General features: G+C 42.8%; 1 protein-coding gene across 1 annotated transcript in view; it reads left to right on the plus strand.

Moving 5' to 3' along the window:
* Positions 1-26508, plus strand: part of ABCA13 (ATP binding cassette subfamily A member 13) — a 2655493-nt gene that overhangs the window by 2339500 nt on the left and 289485 nt on the right. The gene's annotated exons all lie outside the window — the stretch shown is intronic.

Here is a 26508-nt window from a genome sequence, read left to right on the forward strand (position 1 = left end):
CCCCCCCTCCGTCCCCGGCCTCCCGGTACTCCTCTCTTTAGCGGATTGCTCAATTGTCCTGACTGGAGTCTCCCGGGGGGAGCCTGACCCGCACTGGTTTCCCTCATAACTCGCCTTTTGTTTTTATTGTTTTTCCTTTTGTTTTTGTTATTGTTGGACTGACGCTTGCTGTTCTTCGAGAACTATCTTGAGCCACTGCGGGGCAGTGCCCTGGGAACTGATTGTTGCCTTGATATGTGTATATTTCCTTATGTACCTAGCGGCCGGCCCGGGTGGTTGTAGGCCCATACTTGTAACCGAATTATTGTTCAAAAAAAAAAAAAAAAAAAAAAAAAAACCATGATAAAACAAAACAAGAATTGATAAAAAGGCTGGCTGCCAAACCCAGACATGATGGCTTCGCCAATGCCTGTTAGGTTCTGCTTTAGCCAAGAACTAATGATTTTAGTAAACATATGTGCATAATTTACTTGCTAATTGTTGCTTTCAAACACCCCTCTTTATCCGTTTGTCTATTATTCTGTCATTCACATTTTTTTCCACCCACTATAGCATACAGTTTGGGACAGTGGGTCAACCCATTTTTCTGTGACTGACAGCATTCTAACTGTCATAAGGAGCACAGCTACACACACAATAGTTCCTTTCAGTGCCAGGAACTTCTATGGCAATGAGTGCTTTTTGAAAACAAAAAAAATATGTTTCCTTTTAGCCCTTGAGTTTTTTTCGATTAACGAGGGCTCAGCAGCTTCCCGAACAATAACGTTTGGCAAAAACCATGACAAAGCAAAGCAAGCATTGACAAAGCCAAGAAACTATTGGCTTTGCCAATGCTTGTTTTAACCTTGTCTGAGTATGTAAGGCAGGTAATTTCACTGATCGTTATGCCCTTAGTGTGAGCATTTCGGTCTTGGGTTGTTGTGCAAAAATGTGAATGTAAAGACTGCTTTCATCTGGGAACATGTAGGGAGAGCTAGCGCAGCAGAGAGTAAGGTTGTATACAGTTTTATCGGTCCATAAATAAATAGAATTATTTACACTTAAGCCTTGATGTGCACATTAATTTTTCGAGATGCTATGTACTTTGTTACTTACCTGGAATGTCTTTGTCCATCCAGCATTACATGTGTAGCTGATTGGATACTATAATAATATTAGAACCTTTATTGTACAGTGTGTTATTTATGGTTTCTTTGTGGTATTCAGTTAGAGCTCTGAGTTCCAACAAATAGTCCTGTGACTAATCATCCGATGATGTATGGAACATATACCCCCACTATGTTGCATATATTATATTACATGACATTGATATCCTATCTACTACATCATGACACTCCTACATTGAAGGTTAAGAGCGATAAGTGAAAACAGTAGTTAATGGGATAAGGTATGCTTACCATGGCAATGCACTGGATGCAATATAATTGTAGGTCGCTAACAGTGACCTTGATAAAATGTCAGACAATCATATGGAACTTTGGGCTGCTGGGAAAAGGAGGCTTCTATCCAATAGTCGCCAATGATTCTGCTGCCGTTTAAAACAGAACTGGATGTCATTGGGTCCTGTTAATATTGATAATAATCCTGGCTGTTTACATAGTGCTTTATACATGAGTATGTGACATTTATTCGGCCTGTAAATTCCAGGCCTTATCAATGAACATAGTTGTTGTGTCACACTGCAACGAGATAAATGCATCTCTCTGACATTTCTGCTACTTATTCACTCAACCTAGCTCTAGAGATAATACAACTTGCAAAAAAAAGTAGAAAGTACCATCTTGCTGTAAAGAATTTTAATTTGTCACAGTAAAACGCATGGCCGCAGTCAGAAAATGGCACCACTCTTATCGGTGCCCCTTTGTGAGAAATGTGGTGAGAATATTTCCAAATCTGTAGAAAAAATAAAATAAATAATACTTGTTTTTAGGTCTCGCCTAGGCAGCGCATGCGCTGGCTCGTCGAGAGATGCTGTATACAGTATAGTGGGGGAAGCTCCGCCCACTTTCGCCCATGCTTTTGATTGGCTCAAATCTGAAATGCTGCATTCTGATTGATTGCCTCCTTGTTAGTCCCGCCTCCTGACTGCCATCTCGTCATTTTTGTCCTTCCATGGCTATCGGCCCCTCTACTTTAAAAACTGTTTTGTTTCCCTGCCTCTCCCTATTCCCTCCCGTAGTCCTTAACTTCTTGGACAGCCACCCTCCCCCCCTCCCGTTCGTGCCTTCCTTCACGCGCGTATTAAGCGTATATTGTATGAAGCGCCAATATCCTGCCTTCCAGCCGCTTGCAAGCGCTTGAACTTCCATGTCTTCCTTGTAGTGTATGTGGCCCTTGGAGCTTCCTTGCAGGCTGGCTGGAAAATCTTTGTTACTGCTGGTAATGTTTGTGTCCCCTCTTGCTCACCCCGACCCCCACGCACACCGTTGCGGTTGGCACCAGTTACGTGTTATCTTACCATCGCCCGCTCTTAACTCACGTCACTGCTCCTGTTAAAGTAAATGCAGTTTTGAAACTGAAATGACAAATTTTCCACAAACACATTGTAAAATAATTGCCTAGATCCAAATTTTCGCTTTAAACTCTACATTTCGCGTGTTCTGATCACGGAATTCCCGAACACTTCTGAAAGGACTTGTAAAAGCTCTGTAATATAAGCTTGTTGTAATCTTGTGGAATATAACTGGTGCTCATGTAAAGGCCTCTAAAACCTTTAAGTCCAGTTTGCGCTAAAGAAAACTGCAAAAAGAGGCTGCTTAACTGGGTCTTTAGCGAGGTTAAAGACTGCACGTGGAAGTGTGCAACCAGGATCGATAGCCAATCTCACTTATTTTAGCATTAAGACTTCGGAATGTCTTATTAAGACTAGCGGAATGTCTTATTAAGACTTGCGGAATGTCTTATTAAGACTAGTGGAATGTCTTATTAAGACTAGCAGAATGTCTTTTTAAAAAACGCAGTCCCCGCAGCACATCATTAGACAGCAAACTTTAAACCGAACAACAAACCGTGCCACCGGTTTGTTTTCAAATATCAATATGAGTCATTTTTAAGTTCAGGTGCATGGAATTTACAACAATTAGGACAAATTTAAGTATTGTTTTCCCCTCTCTTTGTGTGATGATATGTTATAGATTGCGTTGCAATTGTATGGCGCTCTCGCAATCAGGACGCAACTTTAGAGCGCAGATAAAAACGTCATGCCAATCCCCACGTTCCTTGACACGCATTTTTAAATGTTTCACACAACTGTCTTTGACATAATTCATCATGTCTGATAACAGAGGCAGTTCCACATTAAAATGATAACAGCACGTCAGGACTCCTTGAGTCAGTCATATTGCAGGCAGAGGTCGGTGCGGCAGTGAGGGTGCCAGGCGCCCTGGTGCAAGCAGACAAAATAGGCGACCCCTCTGCTGGTGGAAAATAAAGCCATAACTGGAGTTCAGTTGCCGTCTAAGACTCCTGGTGCCACTGCACCTGATGCACTAAATGTAGTTCCGCCCCGGCTCGTATGCACCCGTGCTCATTACTTTATGATCTGTAACTGCCCGAAGGTTTCTAAATGCTTGTGTTCTTTTTTGAACAAAGCAATTTCATTGAGCGAGATCAAGGGTAAATTTCTTCAGCACTTGTCTGAATTTTTTTTTTCTTTAGACGCTGGTCATCAGAGTAAAGTTACTGCCCAGTGTGGGTCCCAATGCTGTACGGTCCCTCCTAAAGCAATTGCCAAAGCCACTAGATCCCAAAAGCGAGACCAGTTGGCTATGCCAATGCTTGTTTTATATAGTGCCTTTCTGCCGTTTCCATTGCTTGCAAAAGTAGCATGTGTCACCACTCACTTACTTTTCCGACTTGGGAGGGATATGAGGCTCAGCTAGCCTTACTGTTAAGTCATTGAACCACATTGGTAGACCTTGCTGGTGAAAATTGTTCTAGAAGTTTTATGGTAAACTTTAATTCATAAATAAAAAGTTTGGAAGCCCCGGGTTGACCTAGAAAAGCAGTGAAGGCAATCAAAGACATCCAGATTCTCAATAGATGGGGATGAACTCTGCAAGAGCATGATGTTAAAAATTTGAAAAGGAACGCTGACCCTGACAATTTTAACACAATTCAGCTGAATAGTTAAACAAGATGAAATCATCCAAACAGGAACTTCAGTGTAAACATATTTTTGCCTGAATAGTGTCATTGAATCGTTTTGAAGAAGCTGACCAGGAATCCATCTGCAGGCTTCTGACAAAATAATTAAAACCTCTTGGAGATGTCTGATGAAAGCAGCCAATTTGCTGATAAAGGAGATTGTGATCAAGTGGAATAAGCCATCTACAAAGATGATTATATGCTGTAATTCTGCGCCTCGTCTTTACTCCCCGACCCACTGCAGCTTAGGCAGTCATGTCGCGTGCGCTGCTGTGTGACTGGAAGCCAGATACAGTACGTACTTTTTCAAAAGATTTCCGATGCTTCCCCCATGAATAATGCATAACATTATTCAGCCCTACAAATAGCAATGAATGTAATGAGCGCTCATTCATCCAAATTATCATTAGAGAAAACTGTATGCAAAGCAGTTTCCTGTTTATCATTTCGGCTGGTGTTTGACAGAAGCAGGCGCTACATGTGGGTGAATCTGTACAGTTCCGATGCTGCTGCCGCTGGCTGTTGTTACGCCATCGCACCGGGAGGCAGACATCTAAAGGGAGCCTGAGCCTTTTTTTTCCCCTGATGTTTATTTCTTTGGACAGGAATGTCCTCTACATGGTGTACAGTCGCGTCACCTGCTCTCCTTGCCCAGCTGCAAGTATCTGGTATCCTGGTTTTAGGATTTTGGCCCCAAACTCACACTAATCTTACATGTGAGTGAGGATCAGGCGTGCCTGGTGACAAACGTCTGGTCCTGGACTTGTCGTGGATCTGAACCCAGAGGTGGCACCAAGCATGCCCTCAGTAGTGGCAGGGAGTTACTGCCTCTGTCACAAGTGTATGCATGTGCCCAGTGGTGGCAACACATCGTGTCTAGTAGGGATCATACAGTGCCCAGGCCTTTTTACCTATGTCACAGGATTGGAAGCCTCCTAGCTCACTTGTGCAAATTACCGCCCGTAATGAAGAACCTGGAATCCAAGCACGAGATCCTGAAAACATGGAGAGAGGTGTGTGTTGTATACATCAGTGATCTACACAATCTGTATTGGTATGACTGAACCAGAGGGTTTCATTTTGGATAACTTGGCCTGTCCCTATGCACAAGATAGAGCGGAGGTTACTTTCACGACAGTTGAAGTGTATTGCTGATGTTTCTGAGACCGGAGGGAGGGAACCCAGACACTGAAGTAGGAAAAGTAGGCCGGTTTCCTCTTTGATGAAGAAGGGGTGCTGATTATACTTCCTCCATTTCTATCCTTTTGGTGGATAGTAGTATTTTAAGTGTGAGACAACAGTTTCTGTTGTTGGGGTATGAAGGGTCTTTTGAGAAGGACCAGTCGTTTATGTCTCACAACTCTTTGTGCATTTGTTGTGGGTGCTCAAACCTGGAGATGACCCTCCTGCAGAGAGCATCACTCAAGCCAAAGGATGAGTCTGGAAGATAATTGAAAAGGAAACATGAAAGGAGACCGATCCCAAACAGGACCTGAAAGTGCAGACTGGGAATATGTATCTCCTGTCTTCAGTACCTGTATCGAAGTGGGAGGTATTTACCCACTCGCTATTCCAGTTCAAAATTCTCTCTAAGAAGTAGGTCATGAACACACTGCCAAGATGACTACTGTGCACCAAGAGCTGACGTCTGCCTGACAGCTAACTTCTAGAAGTGAGGCGACATCACCTGAAGTCTGATCTGGAAGAACTGCCTGTCTGGACCTGAAACACTTGAAGAAGCCATCCTGAATGAGAGAGGAAGGAGTAAGCCAACCCTGCAGAGAAGCTGACTGATGGTCTGGACAGAGGTGGTTGATCCAGTGCTGGGGTACATCGGCAAGGGACTCTCAATAGAGAGTGACTGACGCGCTCCCGGCTTTGAGCCAGTCACTGAACTTTGAGGAAGAACCACTACTCTCCAGAAGCATGCTTAAGAGGGACTTGCTGTCATACCCACCATCATGACCATGGCACAAGTTTGAGTGTGCCTAATCAGCCTGCTCAGCTGAAGAAGGGGTTGACATTGCTCTGCTGCACCCGTAATGGTGCCCAAGTGACTGTTGTCATCATAACCATGATACTGATCAATACATGCCCAAGCGTTCTTGGTTGCCAAAGAAGAATCCTAGAACCTGCTGCGCCCACCTGCGCTCAGTCTCTATAGCCCAAAGGTCCTTGAAACTGCCAGGGAGCCGCTACGGGACCAATGCCTGGAAGGAGGACTGCCTCACTGCTTTATCCCAAAGAGGCCGCAGAAACTAGCATCAAGATCCAGCAGTTCGGAAGAAGTGGGCTCCTGCAACCACAAGGCGCGTACCTGTTGCTGACACTGTCAAGCCCATTAAAGGGGCTTGTCCAAACAAGGCGTAAGTGCTTTCAGGTCACTCCTGTGCATCCTGCGCCCTCCAGACCCAAAGCAGTGCAGCTGCTTCACTCTACTACAGTCTGCATACCTCCAGTGAGCACGTCCTGTGAGCGAGAGGCTGACCTGAGGCCTACTGCCATCCATAGACAGGTGAGAGACTGAACTGAGCTGCTAAATCCTAATCAGAGACGCAGAGATACTATAGGGAAGGAACTGCTTTTGCACAGGTTACTGCACTACTAGGCTGCCTGAATATAGGAAGAAGTAGGAGGGGAAGGAGTAGTGTCAGAGGGGAAAGCTTTCCTATATGTATTAGCCGCAAACTTACCTATGGGGTGTTTGATACTCTTTCATTCTGTGTAGTGTGCTTTGTTGTGTAATAGCATACTTTCCTTTATTAAAGAGAAACACTGGACTGGACAATCACGTTAATGTGCTTCTGCTTGTTTGTTGAGTTCTGAGCCTGTAGTGCCCCCACCCTAACTTCCCTGGGAAGCCTGGGACTGCTTGCTATCGCTACTACTGAGATTCAGGTGCTGAAGGGGTTGTACTTGGCCTAGTTCAGTTTGAAAGCATTATAGTAGGACAAATCCCGGGACAGCAGGAGCAAATGACCCCATCTCCCACAGCTGTGGCCCAGTTGCCCATGTCTTCTCTGTGGTCTGATATTATGGTTACAATTATTGTTTTTTTTTATTTAAAAGTGCTTTTGTATTCAAGAGGCATGCACACATATTAACCAACGGATGCAGACCAGAGCAAATTGGTTGTTGCTAAAATTGGTGTGTCCAAAACAAAACTCAGCCCATAAACCATTTAGTAGCTCTCTTAGCCAGAAAATGTGATGTAGTTCCATCAAGTCAGTTGCATGTCATTTCCACTGTTTGGTATTTTCCTTCATTTTTTGCAAATTTTACTGGGGCACCTAAAGCTTTTGTGGAAACCAATCTCAGGACCAGACTGTTCAACACTATTCTAAACTCTCCTTTCACACCAAAGACAGGAAAAGGGGGGAAGAGATCCATACAGTTAATTAATCACAGTTTGACGCTTTGATCCATCAAGCGCGCGTTTTTGTGGTACCTGACTGGTTTATCCAACATGGGAACCTGCAGTTCTCATTGCCAGATGAGATCATCATATCAAATAGTGATATCATAGTTATGTAAAAGGGACCAGGGTACACAGGATGGAACAACTACTTTCATAAAGCCTGCAGTAGAGGTCACATTTTGAGTAGCATCCCTTATCCCAGCTGTGAATCATATTCCAGAACAAGCTTGAAATATCAAAACAATGCCATTTTAATGCCAGATGACATAGACACATTCCAAAAGCCACACTCAAGACATAACACATCTCCCTTTTTCAGAAGAAAGCTCAAAACACAAACAGATGATTCCATACACCTGTCTAATGTTTTCTTTTGGTTTCTAGAACAAGAACTTCGGAGGCATGCATTCTCATTGGTGTGAAAGGGGTCAAGGTGGGACCACTGTACTGTGGGGAGTGTCACCGAGGAAAGAGTAGATGCAGTTGAACTAGGACTTCTTTCTACATTCCAGTGTCAAGAGGAAGGACACATTGTTGTTCATGGCAGTGTTATGTTTGTTTTCACCTTAGGAAATCATTCTGCTTGGTTACAAGGCAGGGGGATCTTGAGGCCCTGAAAGAGTGACTACTTCAAAATGTTTTTCATGAAGAATTGCATTTTATGGGTGTCAGTGTGCCTTGAGTATAGTTTACTCCTAGTGTTCTCAGAAGAGAACAGATTTTCATACACTTGTGGAAAACCTATAATGTAGAAAGCAATGAAGAAAAAATGATAATTACAAAGAATTGTTGACAGTTCTCCTTTTAACAAGCATTTGCAATGCAATAGTTCTCGCATTGACACTAGTTTGAGCTATTGACATTGTAAATGACAATGCCTTTTATTTTTGTTTTTATTTTTCAAACATAATAAATGGCATTGTCATTCATAATGCCAATAACTTAAACTCTCGTATATACGTGAGTAATTCTGTTCTTCATCCAACTGCAGTGGTGTAAACTCTTTGTGGTAGACATGGACTTTGGGACCCCTCCAGAACCACCACACCTTTCCAAGGGACTCATGGGGAGCCCACCGTGTAGTAGCTGCAATGGGGAAAGGTGGCCGCTATTTTCAGATCAGGCGGGGCGCATCCGGTTTACCTGTGCACTCACTCAATAAACTTTTCGCTGGACCCCCGCAAAGTTTCTCTGTGGAGTCACGGACCCTGGAGGTGCCCAAAGGCATAGTCGGCCTCCCCCTGCTGGCATCCTACATGAGCGGCCAAAAGTAACATTACACATACAACAATACAGGACTATTGGCTTTGCCAATGGTTGTTAGTTGCCTAAGATAAATAAGCAGCAACTATGGCTTTGTTGTATAAAACATTGACAATGCTTGTTTTGAAAAACATACTTTCCAAAAAGGAAAGTGGCCCGTACTCGGAGCTGCCACCATAACTACCTTGGGCCAGCCAATCACAGAGAAGCGGCACAAACACGCACCAAATTAGGAAAGTAAACATGGAGGGGATGTGACAGAGAAGGGGAGTGGAGCCTTATGAAAACATTCTCCTGCCGAGCAGGGGCGGCCGGAAGGGAGCTAGCCCATGGCTTCTGCGGCGGCTCCAGGCCTGCTCCTTTCAGGCACACCCCGAGCCATGCCTTGCAAGCCGGATGCAATGTTTACTAGTAACACTGCAGCAGCCAAAGTCCATTAAGCTATACATACACAACACACGCGCCACGTGATTACATCGCTGCTTTTCCACGCTGGTTTCCTGTATGGTTAACAATGCCAGCCGCCCAACCTGGGCTGCATGTTGTGGGATCCAAGTTACACAATGTGATTGCCAAAGCCCAGTGACAAAGTCAGCTGCTTGTTTATATTTGCATCATACTTTCACTTTAAGTGAGTGAAAGTGCGTGGCTAAAATAAACACGCAGCTGCTTTTGCCAAACAGGAGTGAAAGAAAATAGTGCTCAGCCACCAGATAAAGCCACCATGTAATTTCCGCCAGTAAACGATCCAATCCGGATGGGCGGAGCCAAAAGGAGACAGGGCGGTAGCAAAAAACCCTGAGTATCAATGAAAAGGCAGAGTTTAACATAAATGATGACGCTAGCCAATAATTAAGATGGGCGGGGCTTAGAGTCCATTTCTAAAGTCCCCTCTACCACAATATGTCTCGCAAAGCAAGGAGCGCATGCGCGCTCCAGTGCAAGATCTGCAAGACCTAAAAAGGGATGCAGATGTTAAAAACACTAAGGAATCAAGTCACATTTGGTGGGAACACAACCAAACAAAGATAGCGTGAAGGTGCATTGTTTGTTAAAGAGCCTGGCTAGCAACAGAAGAGTAGCAGAGATACACCAGATCGTTCGGTTTTCTACAACAGCTTGTGAGACGCTTATGAAGGCTACCCTATTATTTTTTATAGGCCTTTACCCTCGATGGGAAGCTATTTTAAAGTTCTGCTTCCTAAGGTAAGAGGTGTAGTGGCATGTAGAGCGGCTTTCAAGGGAGCCAGATGTATTCTGGCAATTTGTGGAATGATATTCCTGTAGACCAACCTTATTAATATCAAGGAATGTGTACCACTTTAAGACCAGGGCTTCTTCTGAAAAAAATTAACTTTTTGATGAGACTAGGCTTGAATTGAGCATTTTTGACGATATTATTTTTTTAAAAAATTTTGGTTAAGGTGCTTGTCCAGGATGAAAATGAGGCATTTGGCTCTTTCTGGAAATTTAGGTTTGCAGTGAAGAATTTGAGCGCTATTGAGCCATGTTTTCATAGGAAGAAGGACAGAGATTTGTGCTATGAATAGAAAATCTGTTTTAACAAGGTCAGGTTTTAAGAGACATAAGGTCATCTATTGGCTTTATAAAAATTCATGCTTTTGCAGGATGACCGGTGTCCTCCTGGTGGAGATTTCATGGCTAGGCCTGCCGATTTTAAAGCTGGGGAACCAGGTTCGAGTCTGGCGGGAAGCTCAAACATTCTGTGATTGGTGCTCATGTAAAGCACTTTGGTACCTTCGGATCGAGTTCGTGCTATATAAAACTGCAACAAAAAAAAAAGACATAGGCAAACTGATGGTAGTTATTGACTGGCAACCGTTTTGAAATTAAATCTGAGGTAAAATATTTGTTTTCAAGTTTTGAAAGGACAACTCAGTACATTAATTACTACATAGGCTGATATAGTAAAATGACCTGTGTCTGTACCGGCAATTCAGCCAACCAGGAGGTGTGCAGTAGCACTGCGGGAACTGATTGCATTCAGACTCCCATTGGGCGCCATGACATGGAGAATCTAAATGAGTGATAACTGTGGAAGAAGTAGTGGTCATCTGAGTCTCTAGGACATTCCCATTCTCCCTGGGACACCACGTTCATCTGCAGTCTCTGTTAGACACTTGTGACCATTTTCTCTCACTCGTTTATGTGCACAGCTCACTCATAATCAGTTACCGCTTCATCACCATCTTTCCGCTTCGTCTGTCAGTCCATTCTTACACCTCTTTCACTTCACCATCTCCCCATGCAGACAAGCACCCCACCTACCTGGTGGAACTTCATCTTCTTTCCCTTTGGTTGTGTACCTACGTCACACACTTTCTTATATTTACAATTGGCATCTGTGACCACTGCGCTATGCGCTCTGCAGAGAAGGAAAGGATTGGATGTGCATGTAGTCTGAACACCTTTTTAGATACACTGATATGCACTGTAACAAACTCGATCTGCTCTCATCCCGCTCGCTAACTCTCACCCAGACACCTGGAGATGACTCAGTTCTGAGAATGCACTATAGGAAAGACATATGTGGTTATAAAAAAAACTACAGAAACATAGCAGCTGGAAGAAGCAAATACATGGAGGGAATGCAAGGGGAAATAAAACCTGAACAGGGACTGCCTCTCTGACATTAATGACCTTAAATGCTGTTCTATTCACTGTTGGGAAAACAATAATTGCTTTTTCCTACAAAGTTGAGGATATCAAAATAGGGCCTGATAGAGATCCTGGGACCCATTTAAAAGTTGACCCTCCTAAAGCCCTACTAACAGGAACTCATGACAGTACAAAGTGACGTTAGGCAGAGCAGCATGTTCCTTACACTCACACCTAGGTCTCCCACACTGTGTGCAGTATGATACGGATTCTGCATTCAGGCAAAAGGGGCTGCTTTTTGTGTGCATGCTTAAACATTCATTTTAATTAAGCAATTGTGCATCTCAACCATAATTAAATCATTTTATATTTCCCTTCTTAACACTGATGCTTTGCTGTCGGGCTGTGGAGTTGTCCTGGGTTTCAGTGACGTGTCCTCATTAAGAGCTACTCAAGGCCAGTTGCACGTTCTACACCATATTTCTCATGTAAACCTCTGAAAATGTCATAACTCCACAAACAAAGCACCATAGGTCGCAATGTGTTGCCTAGTCGTCGCAGTTTCTACCCCTAAATGACGACCGTGGACATGATGAGCCTCTGTCGCTCCCAAGTAGCAGGTTAAGGTCTGTATTACGTTTCCAGCCGATGTATGCTACTGCACAACTCCTGGTTTGCTGAATTGCCGGTACAGACATTGGCCATCTATCCATATAATACAGATCACTGATGCGTATACCACAACACCAAGACTGATTTCATTCCACACCTCTACAATACAGTGACTTTCCAGTTACTCGCTAATCCTTGAAAAAGCCTATAGGACAAAACACGTGTTGGATGCTGGTTGTTGTGCAGAAATACATGTATTTGAAAGGAACACAATTTCAACTCGTGGGTGACATACATTAAAATTACATAAAAACGTACAGAGTAGATTCGTATTAAAGTTTTAGGAAAAACGTACCAATTTGCCAAAAACGTCTCAACTGACAGCGGAATAATTTAATTTGAGATTATTGAACATTTAGCACATTTAACATTTTTGAAGAATTCTGAAGGAACACAGATAACTTCAGACGATTTCTAAAGTCATTTTCTTTCATTGGAAAGTATTTAAAAAGATAAAGCATGCCCCAACATTAATTTAGAGCTCTTTTGACACCGTTTCTGTGATTCATGTTCTTAAGCAAATATTTTTATTTATCAAACATCTGCAGATCCATTGAGGTGACAGCTTTATAAAATAATTTAATTTGAGATTATTGAACATTTAGCACATTTAACATTTTTGAAGAATTCTGAAGGAACACAGATAACTTCAGACGTTTTCTAAAGCCATTTTTCTTTCATTGGAAAGTATTTAAAAAGATAAAGCATGCCCCAACATTAATTTAGAGCTCTTTTGACATCGTTTCTGTGATTCATGTTCTTAAGCAAATATTTGTATTCATCAAACATCTGCAGATCCATTGAGGTGACGGCTTTATAAAATAATTAATAACATTAATTAATTAATTAATTAACATTATTTTATTTCCAGAATATTGTAGGTAAAGCTAGACAGTATTTGGGCTAAAAGGTAAACATTACAAATAAGAAACTCTCAAATACTAGCCTAAATACAGTTTTAAGCACTTCCCAGTATGATAGATACATCTCATTAGAAGGTAAATCTATCTTCCTCTATCTGTATTTGGCGGATACAGCATCTTTACGACTGTCATTCAGCATCAATATATTTATTAGGCTACAGGGCTAGATGTACAAAAACTAGTGGCAATATACTGGTTGCACATTGCAACCAGTATTTTTGCGACCAGTTGAGTATTTTACTAGCCGACCACTATATTAATAGGATGGTTCATAATCTGGTCTAACTGATGATTATTAATGAGGGAGAACACAAATTGTGACTCACTATGTTTGGAGGTCATCACAGAAATGGCGGCCTGCCAGGGTCAGCATGTGATCGCCTTTCAATAAACTAACGTTTGTTAAAGGAAACGGGGCTCCGTTTAATAAAAAAGTTGAATGTGTAGCTCTGGACTAACCCCAAATTCCTCACCTGGAATCCCTGCCAGCAAATTCAAATGGAAAAGATCACCCATGTGCACTTGGTACTTGTTATGTAAATGAAAAAAAATAGATTTTTGCGTTAGATTGGTACAGAAGGTAGATAACTCAAAATTCTGTCTGGGCTTATAAGAACACCACCCCCTCACTACAGGGCCTGATGGCACTCTCCTGCTCGCCATCACAAAGTCACACGAGTGCCAGCCACTGGGGAGCTGGTGTTTACATGAGAACAGCCCAATTTAGCCTACTCCCAATGGAAAATGTCATTGATGACTTGTTCCACTACTTTCCAATTAAGATTTGACTTTGACATGGTGAGGTTTGTCGCAATTGGATGTATGCTCAAAATATACACCTATCCGAAAGCGTTAGGAGAAGCATTAACATGTCAAAGAAAACACCTATTTCACATGGCTTCATGGCTAGCGCTGGGTCTTCTGGCTTCCTGGACTAATGCGTTCACTGTAGGGGCCTGTGTTCAATCTAATGGTCACAGGTTCAAATGCTGGCGGGTCCACTCAGCCTTTCATCCTTCTGATGGTGATAAAATTAGTACCATTGAATTGGGTAACAATAAACATCTGTTAATCAGCACCAACATACCCTAGGTGAGCGTGCGCTTTACAAATACAGGTGTTATGTTGAGAGGAATAGCATACACAGACAGAAATCATACTCGTTTTATCCCTGCCAACTGACACTTAAAACTACTGCCACATGCCGTTCACAGATGCCAAAACAAATCACCATCCTTTGGTCACTTTGGGGTGTGCGGCTTTAGCTAAAGGCTAAATACATAGGGCCTTATTCACGAATGGCCTGCTCACTCGTAACGAAGGCCCCGCAGTCGTGAGAGAGTGTCCTCACTCGGGGCCTCAATCTCCGCAATGAGAATATTCATTGCTGAGATTCCGCCCCAAGTGCAGAGACTCCCCCACATCTGCAGGGCCTCTGCCACGAGTGCGGAGCCCTTTGTAAATCAGACCCTGATTGTATACAGATCGCAGTCCATGTAACAGACGATCCACAAAATATGAAAAATATGAATGCACAGTCAAAAGATATATTAAAAAACTCCACAGGAAGGTAACTTTGCCACATGGAGATGACACATAACCCTACTTGCTTACTATTGGTCCTCTGACTGACCTTTTTGCCGGACTGAGAGGTAACGGGAGTAAATATTTACATCAATCAAATTCAATTAACAGTGCAACCCATTCAACTACACAATAAGGACCAAGAATCGGTAGGTATGGGTTAAAAAGGTTTATTAGAAATGTAAAATTAAGTTCAGCTACACAACTCTAAAAACCATGCTATGGAAATACAGACTAGCCACAGGCAGCCCTAGCCTCTGGAAGAAATTAAGGAAAACCAGTATAAGGCAAACAAGCAATTCAGTCACAGCAATACAAAAGATTAAAAGTAACACTTGATGCTGAGAGAAGATTCACACGTTCTGTTGTCTATGCATGAATAAATCTAGTCTATCTAGGATTGAGTTACTACTAAGGAATTGTTCGAACAATCTGAGAGTCTCAAATCAGAAATTTCCATAGAGGAAATTAACATCGGACAAGAGTATATTAATTCAATATATTTATTAAGAATTTGGATCTCTAATGAGGTCCACTTAAAACGTACATAGTTAATCATAGCATAAACCCAGCAATCTTTAAAACAGTACTTTATTTAAAAAAAGTCCTCATAAAAGGACATAAAAAGTTTCCAAAATCACCTATAGGCTATTATTCATACATCAAATAGATTAACATTTAAAAGCAGTATCATCTTCAGTTCAGTTCAGTTCATTTATTTGTTTCGAAGGTTAAAAACCATCATGAAAATACATAATAATCATAATATGTAATCACAAAAAGAACATTCTGAGCAACGTCACAATTGTTAAAAAAGTAGACAGAGAGAAAGTTTATCCAAATAAAAAAGTTAGGTTTTTGTAAAAGATAAAAACCTGTGATCAACAGTGATACGAGACCCCGTATTATAATAATATTTCCCGTACCTCCCTAACCCACCCTTCATCATTCCCTTGTGTTTCTCAATTTAAAAGCAATTTTGAGGAAACTTATAACAGCGAATAAGGTTCGCGTTTCAGCGGCTCTTTGCAAGAACAATAAGGCAGGTTTAGCATGGATAATATTTGAGACCTTTAAGACATCTACTAAAAATCTTTGGCGCGGTGTTTTATAAAAAGGACACAATAATACAAAATGAAGGGTGTCCTGCGGAGACCTATTGTCGCAGCCGCAGGCACCCTTCTGCTCAATTGTTTGAGTGAAACCTGATGGATAAGCTAAAATATGATGCAACAAATTGAGCCTAAAATGAGTCATTAAAAACCTCTCGTGGTGACTGTACAATAAAAAGATGTATGGTTCCATGCCAGCTTGATTAGAGACAAGGGAGTGGGCAACTGCCGAGGATTTAGCTAAATCCAACTCCTTCCTCCTGCCATTAAATTTGTCCAACTATGAGCTTTGAACATAGTGTCTGGAGTATATGTCCACCCTGGAGGGGTCCAGGAATAGCATTTGTTCATCAATATCCCCCAGAGTGTCTTTAACATATTTCAGCCATGGGATTTGAAGACATTTCTCTTTCGACAAACAATCCTGGATGATCTGTCTGGATAGTCCTGCATTTGGATTTGTCCAAATTTTGAGCCAGGCCAGTATAGGTCTCAGTCTGATAATGTCAGCAATATATGTGATTCCCAGCTCTTCATGAGTAATTGCTGCAGTGATGCTCGGCGGAAGTTTTAACAGTTTTTTAAAAAATTTGTCTTCCTCACTTTGAATTAGTTGTGCCTCTCTGCAGCCCCACACTTCTGCTCCATAGATGGTCTTGGAAATACTAACTGATCTATACAAAGTCATCACCTGTTCTGGTGACCAACGACCCATTCGACGTGCAAAGCTCAGTATAGCCCCATTAGCTGACACTAGTCTCCTTGCCCTCTCCTCAATCAGCGGGACAAAGTTTAACTTATCGTCAAATAGAAGGCCCAGGTATGGGAATGTTTTGACAGTGTCCAGGACCTGATCCCCCAGTTTGAATACAAATTTCTTTCGTGGTTTCTTCCCCGCTATCATAATGAATGATTTTTTCATGTTGACGGAGAGATCCAAATTCCTCATGAAATCCGCGAAACCCTTGATTAAAAGTTGCAGACCAACAGCTGTTCGGGCTAGGAGCACCGCGTCATCGGCATACAAAAGCACTGGCAGACGACGCGTGCCCACCTTAGGACAGTCGGTTCCCAGTGCAACGAGGTCATTCTCCAGGCCATTTATGTAGAGGGAGAACAAGAATGGCGCCAGGATACACCCCTGTCTCACCCCGCCCGAGCACGGGAAGGGATCAGTGCTCACCCCCCCCGCACTGTAGCGGACCTTGGCAGTGGTGTTCCAATGTAGCTCCCTTAAAATGTTAATGAGATCCGGGTCAATGCCTAGGTTAGACATAAGTATCCAGAGTTTGGCTCTGTTGACATTGTCAAAAGCTGCTGCTAAGTCCATAAACCCCATATACATGGTGCCTTCAGACGTCTTGGTATACTTAGCAGTGATCAGGTATAGGTTAAGGCATTGGTCGGTGGTTGACCTGCCTGTTCTGAACCCATACTGGGTGTCCACCAGGGTGTTATTGGTGTCAGTCCAATCTATTAGTCGATTGAGGAGTGCCCTTCCTAATACCTTGGCGGAGACGTCAATGAGCGAGATTGGTCGATAACACTGCGGGCTGTCCCTACAGCCTTTTTTGTAAATAGGGACAATCACCGCAGTGGACCATGATCTCGGCAGACCCGTTTTAATTGCTGCATTCAAAACTCTTGTTACCATTGGAACCCATAGCTCAGTGTTGCTAAGAAAAAGATCCGGGGGGGTCCCATCCGGGCCCGGGGCTTTGTTGCGTGTTAGGCCTAAAATTGCTTTGCGAACTTCATCCAACGATAGTTCAAATTTATCTGCCCTTGGTCCCCTCCATATTCCGTCACCAGTGTCCATCTCCTGTTGATTATACAGGGATTTGAAATGAGCAATCCAGTGTTCTGGTAAGATGTTAGAGCTGATGACTGGAGAGTTTGAGTCGTGGAAGCAAGGTCTATTTATAATTTTCCAGAACTGGGCATAGTCTTTGTTCTCACCAGCCTCCCTAAGGTCTGCCCATACTTCTTTTTGAAGGGTCCCTTTCCTGATCTTTAATTGATTTTTGTAGTTTTTTCTGCAGCGAGCAATTTCTACCTTGTCCCTTGGGGTTTTTTTCAGGCTCAGTTTTAGATCTCTTAGCGCTTTGGAACAGATAGAATCAAACCATCTTGGTGAAGATGACTGCGTTGGGGGCTTCTTGGTTGTTAGGAGTCTCTCGATTATTTTAGTCAAGTTCTCAAACGCCTCTACTACTCCTTTGTCCTCTGAGGTGTGTTCTAAACAGGTCTCTATGTGGGCTTTCCCTTCATCCACTAATTTGACATAAAATTCCTGGGGGTTGATCACTGACCACCTTAAGCGTCTTCCTTGGTCTACTGGTTGAATTTCAGATTGATGAATCAACCCTGGGTCTTTTTTGGTTAAATCATTCCCTTTGAGTTCTATTATAATGGGATTATGATCACTGTGGGGGCTCCACTCTGTCCAGGTATTTAAGATCTGATCTCTTGCTCTAGTTGAGATCATTATGTAATCTATTATAGACCCCCCCCCTCTGCCCTTAAATGTTGGTGTTAGGGATTCGCCTACATTGAGAGCAGCTAAGTCCATGACATGACTGAGGGCAAAGTCTTCTAATAACTTCATCAGAGTTGTTCCCTCTTTGCAATGAGAAAAGTGGGGGCCCTTTTCTAATGGGCAAGCTGACCAGTCAGGAGTTGGAGGGAGTAATTTGGGGCATAAATGACAATTAAAATCACCCATTAACAGAACAGTTGGTTCTGGCCCCTTCGTCCTTTGCTCTAGTTCCTCATTTAGTCTGCCTTCCAGCTCCGCTAATATTGGAAATTTCCCTTCCACTGGGCCGGAGTTATAAAAGTTTACTAACAGTAGACTCTCCCCCTTGTGGAGAAGTCTAACTGTTTGTATGTTGTCTGAGGAACAATCTGGGTAAGACCAGGTACCTTTCAGATCTAAGTCCACATAGACTACTAGGCCTCCTTTTGCCCTACCCGAGTTTGTTCCTTGTGCGGGTCTGAAAAAACACTTGTAGCCCTCCAATTGACATGGGCCTGAATCCTTTGCCCAAGTTTCTTGGAGTGCTATGACATGGAAGGATTTTATAAATTCTACCCATTCCTTACTTTTAAATTTGACTTCTAACCCTGCAATATTCCAAGAAAGGATGGTCAAACCCTCCATCTTGTCCTTGCCTTTTGTTGTGGGAGTCAAAGTTAAACTGTCCTCCCCAGCTATAGGTAGATCGAAATTGGATGAATTGGTTCCCCTCTGCCTCCGTGGTAAGTCCAATCTCCCAGATTGGGTACTTTCCTCAGTCCCACCTGTGCCCCATGAGTCTAGGCCAGAGCAACCACTGGTAGCCAGGCTTACTGCGCTAGTGATTTCTGTGGGTGTGAGTCAATCAATATCTTCTAATGATTGAAATGGGGCAAATCTATTTGTCCATTGTGCGCAATCTCTGGGGGGATAGGGCTGTTCAGGGCGGCTTGCTAGTCTCGGTCTGTGTGGGCGCTGCGCTCTAACCCGCGTCCACCCTCCCTCGTCACCCCCATAATTATTATTATTATTCCTGGATCTAGGGTAAAAATACCCGAGTGGGAGTGCACAAATGGTACTTGTTTGGTTCCTATTGGAGTTCTTCAGAATGTACTCAGCCAGACTAGTGTCCGTGAAGTGTGCAACTATGCAATCACCTCTAATGTCTTTATTCCTTCCCCCAATCCAGCTTGCCCTTCTTACACTTGCTATCTCTCCTCTCTCCCCCATGCTTAAGGGTCTATGGATATTCAGCCACTTGGAAATTTTGGTGAGCAGTTGATAATGGGTTTCTCTCTCATTAGGCCTAATTTCCGGGACCCTTGCAAAAATAACTACAAAAGGACACTCCTCGGGGGGGAGATCTATGTGTGGAGCATTGTTGTTATAAAAGGGATCAGGGTCTGTATAACAGTTATTATAATTCCCTTCCCTCTGGGTACGATCGTCCTGTCTCCATTGCATTAAAGGTTGAGGGATCGGTTTCTCTCTTTGTGTATTACTTACACCTTGATTGTGTCTTCCTCTGGAGTTATCGTTAGTACCCCCTTTAGGGTTTTGGGCAATTTTGGGGGCCTCATGAACCTGGACTATTTCTTGGTGGGAGTGACTGACACAATTGTTATTTTGTGCTCTCTTTGAGTCTGCCTTATCATTTGTGGTTACCTCAGTTGAATGGGGTGAAGCAAGTGGAGTTTTTGTAAGTGTGAGCTCTAGGGCTTTAGATAGTTTGGTGAGCTCACACATTATTTTATCCACCTTACTTATAATAGGCTTTAATTGTGTCGTGATGAAAGATTCTAGCTGTATTTTCAAATCCAAAACTACCGTGTCAATCCACCCTGGTGGTGCGGATTCTACTTGAGAGTCATTTGCTGCTATTGTGTGCTCTTGGGTGCATGATAGAGAGTTGTCTCTTGGTAGTTCTTTCCGCTGTCTCTGATGTCCCTTATTTCTCCCCAAGCGCTTCCTTTTTTTCCTACTGGGCATGTCATTAAGCTCAGAGATTTCTACGCCTGTGATTTGTGCACAGGAGACGTCCTCTATATCATTGGTTGTTTGGGATGCACTGCCCTGAGTATTTGGGCTATCTACTAATAAGACATCTCTATAGGGTGTTTGAATGATGGCGTTAAGGTTAGGAGAGGAGGATAAACTCCTTTCCATGCGTTCAATTTCGCCAGTCACTTTCTTTAGCATTAAGTCGATTGCAGTTGGTTTCTTCCCATTTGCAAGGGCGCCCTCCTTCATAGTTTCCCCCCGAGTTGGTTTAGGGGTGGGTTTTTTGTTTGATTTATTCCCAGCAGAGCGAGTGTTGGGATGAGTGGACATAATTCCCCTGATGTCAAGGGTAAAACTGCTGTTTTTCAAAGGGATTCAGTACCCTGTCCAGCTTCCCTGCGCAAACAGGTAATACAATACCTGGGTCTATTCACCGATGCAGGCGCTGGGGCCAAGGGGGGTTGCCCGTCCCGTCCCTCGTCGTCCCCTGACGGCCACAGACGGCCCGCCCTCTGCCTGGGCTCAGCCCGGCGACACCCGCGCGCGTCCCGCGACGCGGGGGGAACCTCTGCTGAAGTAGCGCCTCCGGGCGCGCTTTCCGGCGGATGTGGGCGGGTCACTGGGGGGCTGCTGGGGACTGTAGTCCTCCTCCACAGCGGCCTCGGTGTAGTGGGAGGCGGCGAGGGAGAGTACCTGCGACTCTCTGTCCCCCAGCCCAGGAGCCAGGAAAGAACTGTTGCGTGGCGCTGTGTTTGCAGCTCAGAATACGATCCCCCCGCTCCACCGGGGGAACTTCTGCTGAAGTAGCGCCTCCGGGCGCGCTTTCCGGCGGATGTGGGCGGGTCACTGGAGGGCTGCTGGGGACTGTAGTCCTCCTCCACAGCGGCCTCGGTGTAGTGGGAGGCGGCGAGGGAGACTACCTGCGACTCTCTGTCCCCCAGCCCAGGAGCCAGGAAAGAACTGTTGCGTGGCGCTGTGTTTGCAGCTCAGAATACGATCCCCCCGCTCCACCGGGGGAACCTCTGCTGAAGTAGCGCCTCCGGGCGCGCTTTCCGGCGGATGTGGGCGGGTCACTGGAGGGCTGCTGGGGACTGTAGTCCTCCTCCACAGCGGCCTCGGTGTAGTGGGAGGCGGCGAGGGAGACTACCTGCGACTCTCTGTCCCCCAGCCCAGGAGCCAGGAAAGAACTGTTGCGTGGCGCTGTGTTTGCAGCTCAGAATACGAGCATACGATTGCAGTCAATGGCCGAGCTCCAGAAGCGAATGCTCCTCGTAAAACATGGAGTGATAATTGGCGACCCAACCTTCGTCCACAGTGCTTTGCGTGCCAGGAGATCTGAGCTCTCACTTGCGATGCGAGAAGTTGAACTACAAGTCCCAAAATGCAACCTGCTTTTGAAAACTACCAGGACTTAGTGGCTCGAACTCGACACGGCAGTGCCGGACACCTGTGCAGTAATCATAAAATAGCATACGACTGAGCACCTGTTCACGAATAGCGTTTTGTTAATTGCGATAACCCGTCTTCATAACAAGCATGATGATACTGTGGATAGTGATTGCCAGATTTGCAGTGCCGTAGGTGTCCCGAAAATCCTGTGTTGTCTCACCAGGAACACACGGGCAGTTAGTTCCCTGCTGTCGCACAGCGTCAGGGGTAAATCGATCTCAGGGTGCGCCTGTCTCCGTCCGCTGTTTGTGGTCGCTCCTTCTCGGTCTTTCTGAGAGGCGACGGGTGGAGGAGAGTCTAGGAGCCTTCTCTCTGCGCCTCGACCAGTATCATCTAAAAAAGCTTCATTTATCAACAATAATACCAAATCATTAAGTAAAGTGCATCTTACAGCAGCAATAGGGTAGCAGCAATCAAAGGAACCTAGTTATTGCAAATAACTGAGAATCAGCAACAATCATATATTTATAATTTTCCTCCAATGAAAAAAATAAATACATGTCCACAAGCAAGTAAATTAAGTAGCCAGCAATAGTCGGGGGTCTAATAAAACCATTTAAAATATATTTGTAAACTCCCTAAAAAAGTTAAAAAGTTTAGTGCATACTATTTCATTTTTTGAACAGAGCAGAAATTCTCTAGCTGATGTAACATTTTTAAGGCCATTCTGGATAAACATTGGACGTAGCCACCTAAATTGAAATGTAATCAGGGCAGGACATACAAATAAAGCATGATCAAGATTCTGAGCAGCCTGATTACAACAGTTGTAATTTTTTCCATCTTCCCTAGTGTGTGACCAATTTCCAATTAAATAATTTAAGGTTATGAGGTTCATACGGTAGAAAATAATCCATCTACGAATATCGTGGCTTAAATTCCACGACAGATATTTTTGTGAAACTCTCAGGGAGGCATACATAACTATTGTTTCCAGCCTGGCTCTCATTCTGTAGAACCTAATATCTCTCTGATAGCTAATTAAGCCACTAGAGATCTTTAAGAAAGATTTAAATTCTATAGGAGCTAGAGATAACACAAAATCCTCTTGCACATTAAAATGTTGCAGTGCCAGAATGAAATCGTCACAAAAGGAGTATTTATACATTTGTCCAACAAAAATGTCCTCTTGGATAAAACTCCTCAAAGAGAGAGGTTCACTATTCTTTAGTTGATATCCCCAACGAATTACCCTAGCTAGTCCTTGTGAAAAGGAGCTTACCAAGCCAAATTCTAGCCTCAAAGCGGCTATTGTAACCAGTGTGTTAAAATTGCATATTTTACGAAAAATGTGGCCTTCGATCTTATCCAAAAAGCTCCATTCACTCACTGGTATAGATTCAATTGCATATAACAGGGTAGGGGGAACTTTGGTTTTAAAAATTAAAAGCAAATGTGAGAAATGTCTTCGACCCATCGTACTATAGAAAAGGCGTAGGCCATTTGCATGCGACATTGCTTTAGAAGAGATATGTTCAATATGAGCATTAATCCTCGTGCTACTTGAAATAACTTTCCCCAGATAGAGGTAGGAATCTACAATCTCCAGTTTTTCAGAACCAATTCTCCAATTAAAATTACACAATTTTCAGTTTTTTCCTTGTTTTAAAACCAAGACCTTACTTTTAGAAACATTTATTTTCAAAAATTGTACAGACGTATAATTCTGTAGGTGTGACAATTGTTTGTTCAAACCTATAGGGGTCAGGTCCATAATTACAATATCATCTGCATACTTGAGACAAGAAATGGAGCAGCCCCCTATCTTTGGCGCGCCTCCTTGCATTAAGGAAGAACAATCCAGTAGATCTCTTACATATAAAGAGAATAGTAAAGGTGCTAATAAGAAACCTTGCTTCAGTCCGTTTTCTGTAGTAATAACTGAAGATAGACCCTGAGTTCCCACCATTAAAACCCGACAGCATGTTTGGGAGTGTAAGGCAATAACTAAGGATAGTAAAATTGGAGGCATCCCCATTTTATATAACTTTTTACAAAGAAGTGGCTGATCTACTTTATCAAATGCAGTGGAAAAGTCTATAAATGCTACATAGACATTTCTTTTGCTAAAGACTGTATATTTCTCTTCTATTAATTTCAACATGCAGATGTTATCTAAAGTGGAATGATTTTTCCTAAACCCTGCTTGCTCAATTGGGAAGATTTTCTCCTCTACTACCCAATCAGTAACATTCTCAAGAATACTGCGGGTGAAGATTTTCCCTACCACGTCTAATAAGGCTATTTGTCCGTAGTTACCTGGAAGATGTCTTTCACCCTTTTTGTGCAGCGGAATTAGGATACTACCAGACCATGACGTGGGGGTCCACCCATATCGATAGCAGTGTTCAAACAAGGGGGTAATGTATGTTGCCCATAATTCAGGCTCTTTTTTTATAATAGACGTAGGGATTTCATCTGGGCCCATTGCCCCTGAGGCTCTCATTTTTTTCATCAATCTAAAGATTTCTTCCTTAGTGGGGGATATATTGAAGTTTCTGAGAAGGTCTTTTGAGAGAAGTCGGGCAAGGGAGTTTAAATTCGCGGAATAAAGTTCTACTAAGTAGGATTTCCATTCTTCTCCGTTTATTGGAATAGGAAGGGATTTAATTCTAGTACCACAACTTTCCGCAATAAATTCCCAGTATCGTTTTGATTTATTTTTGGCCGCAGCTTCTTTTAATTGGAACCATTCATAATACTCCTTTTTTCTTTTTAAAGAACGTTTTTTCCGTTGTCTTTTCCTCTTTAGTAGACCTATTAGTCTATTTCGTTCAGGAGAGTAATTCCCAAATTGGGCCATTTACTAGTTTATTTAAATCCCAATTTATTTGAAGTAATGGATTAAAACTTACTCTCTGCTTATTTTTTGGGTGAGAAGATTCACAGGATTCGACCATAGTATATATACTATAACTATAAAATTATAGCAAATTATTTTGGGGGTAATCTTGAGATTCTACTATTCTAAGCTGCTTATCACCTATTGAAACAGTTAAGGACTCTTTTAATTTTGAAACGGACAAAGAATTCCAATAAATTCTACCATTTGTTTTATTAAAAGCTACTGCTATAGCTTCAAAATTGAATGAGCTCTCCCCAGAACAGGACAGATCTATTTTTAAACTAATCACCATATGGTCACTAAATTAATTTTCTAAAATTTCCATATTTGATAGTCTATTAAAAAAATCGTCGGAGGAAATTACATAATCAATTATGGAGCGACCCTTCGGACTCTCATGTGTATTTTTCGCTGGAATATCTTTTCCTAGTCTCCCATTGACTACTAAAACCTCCAAGTTTCTTAAGCCTTCTAAAAGGATTACTCCTCTTTTATCCATTCGACTATGATTTGGAAATTGAGCCGGTGATATATTTAATGCTTCCTCCTTAGTGGATTTCGAGAAAAGCCCCAAACTATGGGTGGAGACTTCAGCGTTCTTACATTCCAATTTTTCGAGAATGGATGCAATGAAGGCAAACAAATCTTTCAATAATTGTGTATTAGAAGCGCCAGGAGGAATATATGCATTCACAATTAAAAGGGACTTGTAGTTCGTATAATCAACCTTAGTCTCTAGCTTAATTGCCTGAAATAAATTAGAAGAGTCTGAAATTGCCACCTTTTGCATGTCCCCTACTCACTGGAAACGCCGGACGGCTCAGCACATAATAATCTTCCAAAGATCAATTCATACTAATCCAAGATACTTGAATGCACATTATATCAGCGTTCTGTCATTCAAGAACGCTTGTTTTTACTTGTGCTTAGCCTGGCTGCGTTCCAGGAAACCAGTTTAAGGCCCTTGCTAGGAGGAGTTCCCAAACTTTAGACCTGCTGTATTGTTTGTGTTCAGGGCCCCTGCCACCCAGCTCCATTTCTTGTTTTCTTCATCTACAGATAGTATTCTACCGCTCTTTTCCTCTGGTTGGATGGAAACTCTCCTTCCATCCTTACCGAGGGAGATCTGCAATACCCTTTCTCTTTCCAGGTGGTATGGATCAAGAGACGATAGATCTTCTATAGGGGAAAGCCGTCTATTGATAGATTCTTTTTCAGGGGCTTTCTCCTCATTGGGGACCAGTACATCGATACCACAGCACCGTAATTTATCTGAGTTTGAGATGATTAAATGTGACGTCACCTTGGACCCAAACATCACTCTAGCACCCCCAAGATTGCCATATTTTAGAACTTGAACCAAAGCCAAGTCGCTACTCTATATCATTTTTAGATCGTACATTTCGGCAAAGCAACTCAATAAATAGGACCCATTCATATATAGCTCATGATCCAAGATGAAAATAAAAACGAAAGCGGGGCAGAAGGCTGAGTGCTAACATAATGATTTCCCTGAGGCTGTTTACTGGCATTATAAATCACATCACTGCCCATGGCGGATGAAAAAAGCACCGCATCAGGATTCAGGCTGCTTTTTGTAATTGCTGCAGTACTTGGCTCTGTAGAAATAGCTTCTTGTGACACCAAGATTGCTGAACTAGAGTTTAGCTAAAGTGAGTTACCATCCATTGGTGACATTTCCGCTTGAACTTCTTCCCTTTTCCAGTCTTTTACAACGGGGATTGGAGGTAGAGATACGTTCAAATTGGGGTCAAAACTAAGCTGTTTGGACCTTTTCTTCTAAATCCTCTGGGAATTTCCTCTTTTTGTTTTCTTCTTTTTTCTAACAGGTTTTTCTTAATTTTTATTTTCATTTTTTAAGGCCTTCTTTTGTGATAATGTATGATCAGATTTTAGTTCCTTCGTGATAGTATGATCAATTTTTATTAGTCCCTGCT

The sequence above is a fragment of the Triturus cristatus genome, chromosome 5_2, assembly GCF_964204655.1.
Source record: "Triturus cristatus chromosome 5_2, aTriCri1.1, whole genome shotgun sequence".
NCBI lineage: Eukaryota > Metazoa > Chordata > Amphibia > Caudata > Salamandridae > Triturus > Triturus cristatus.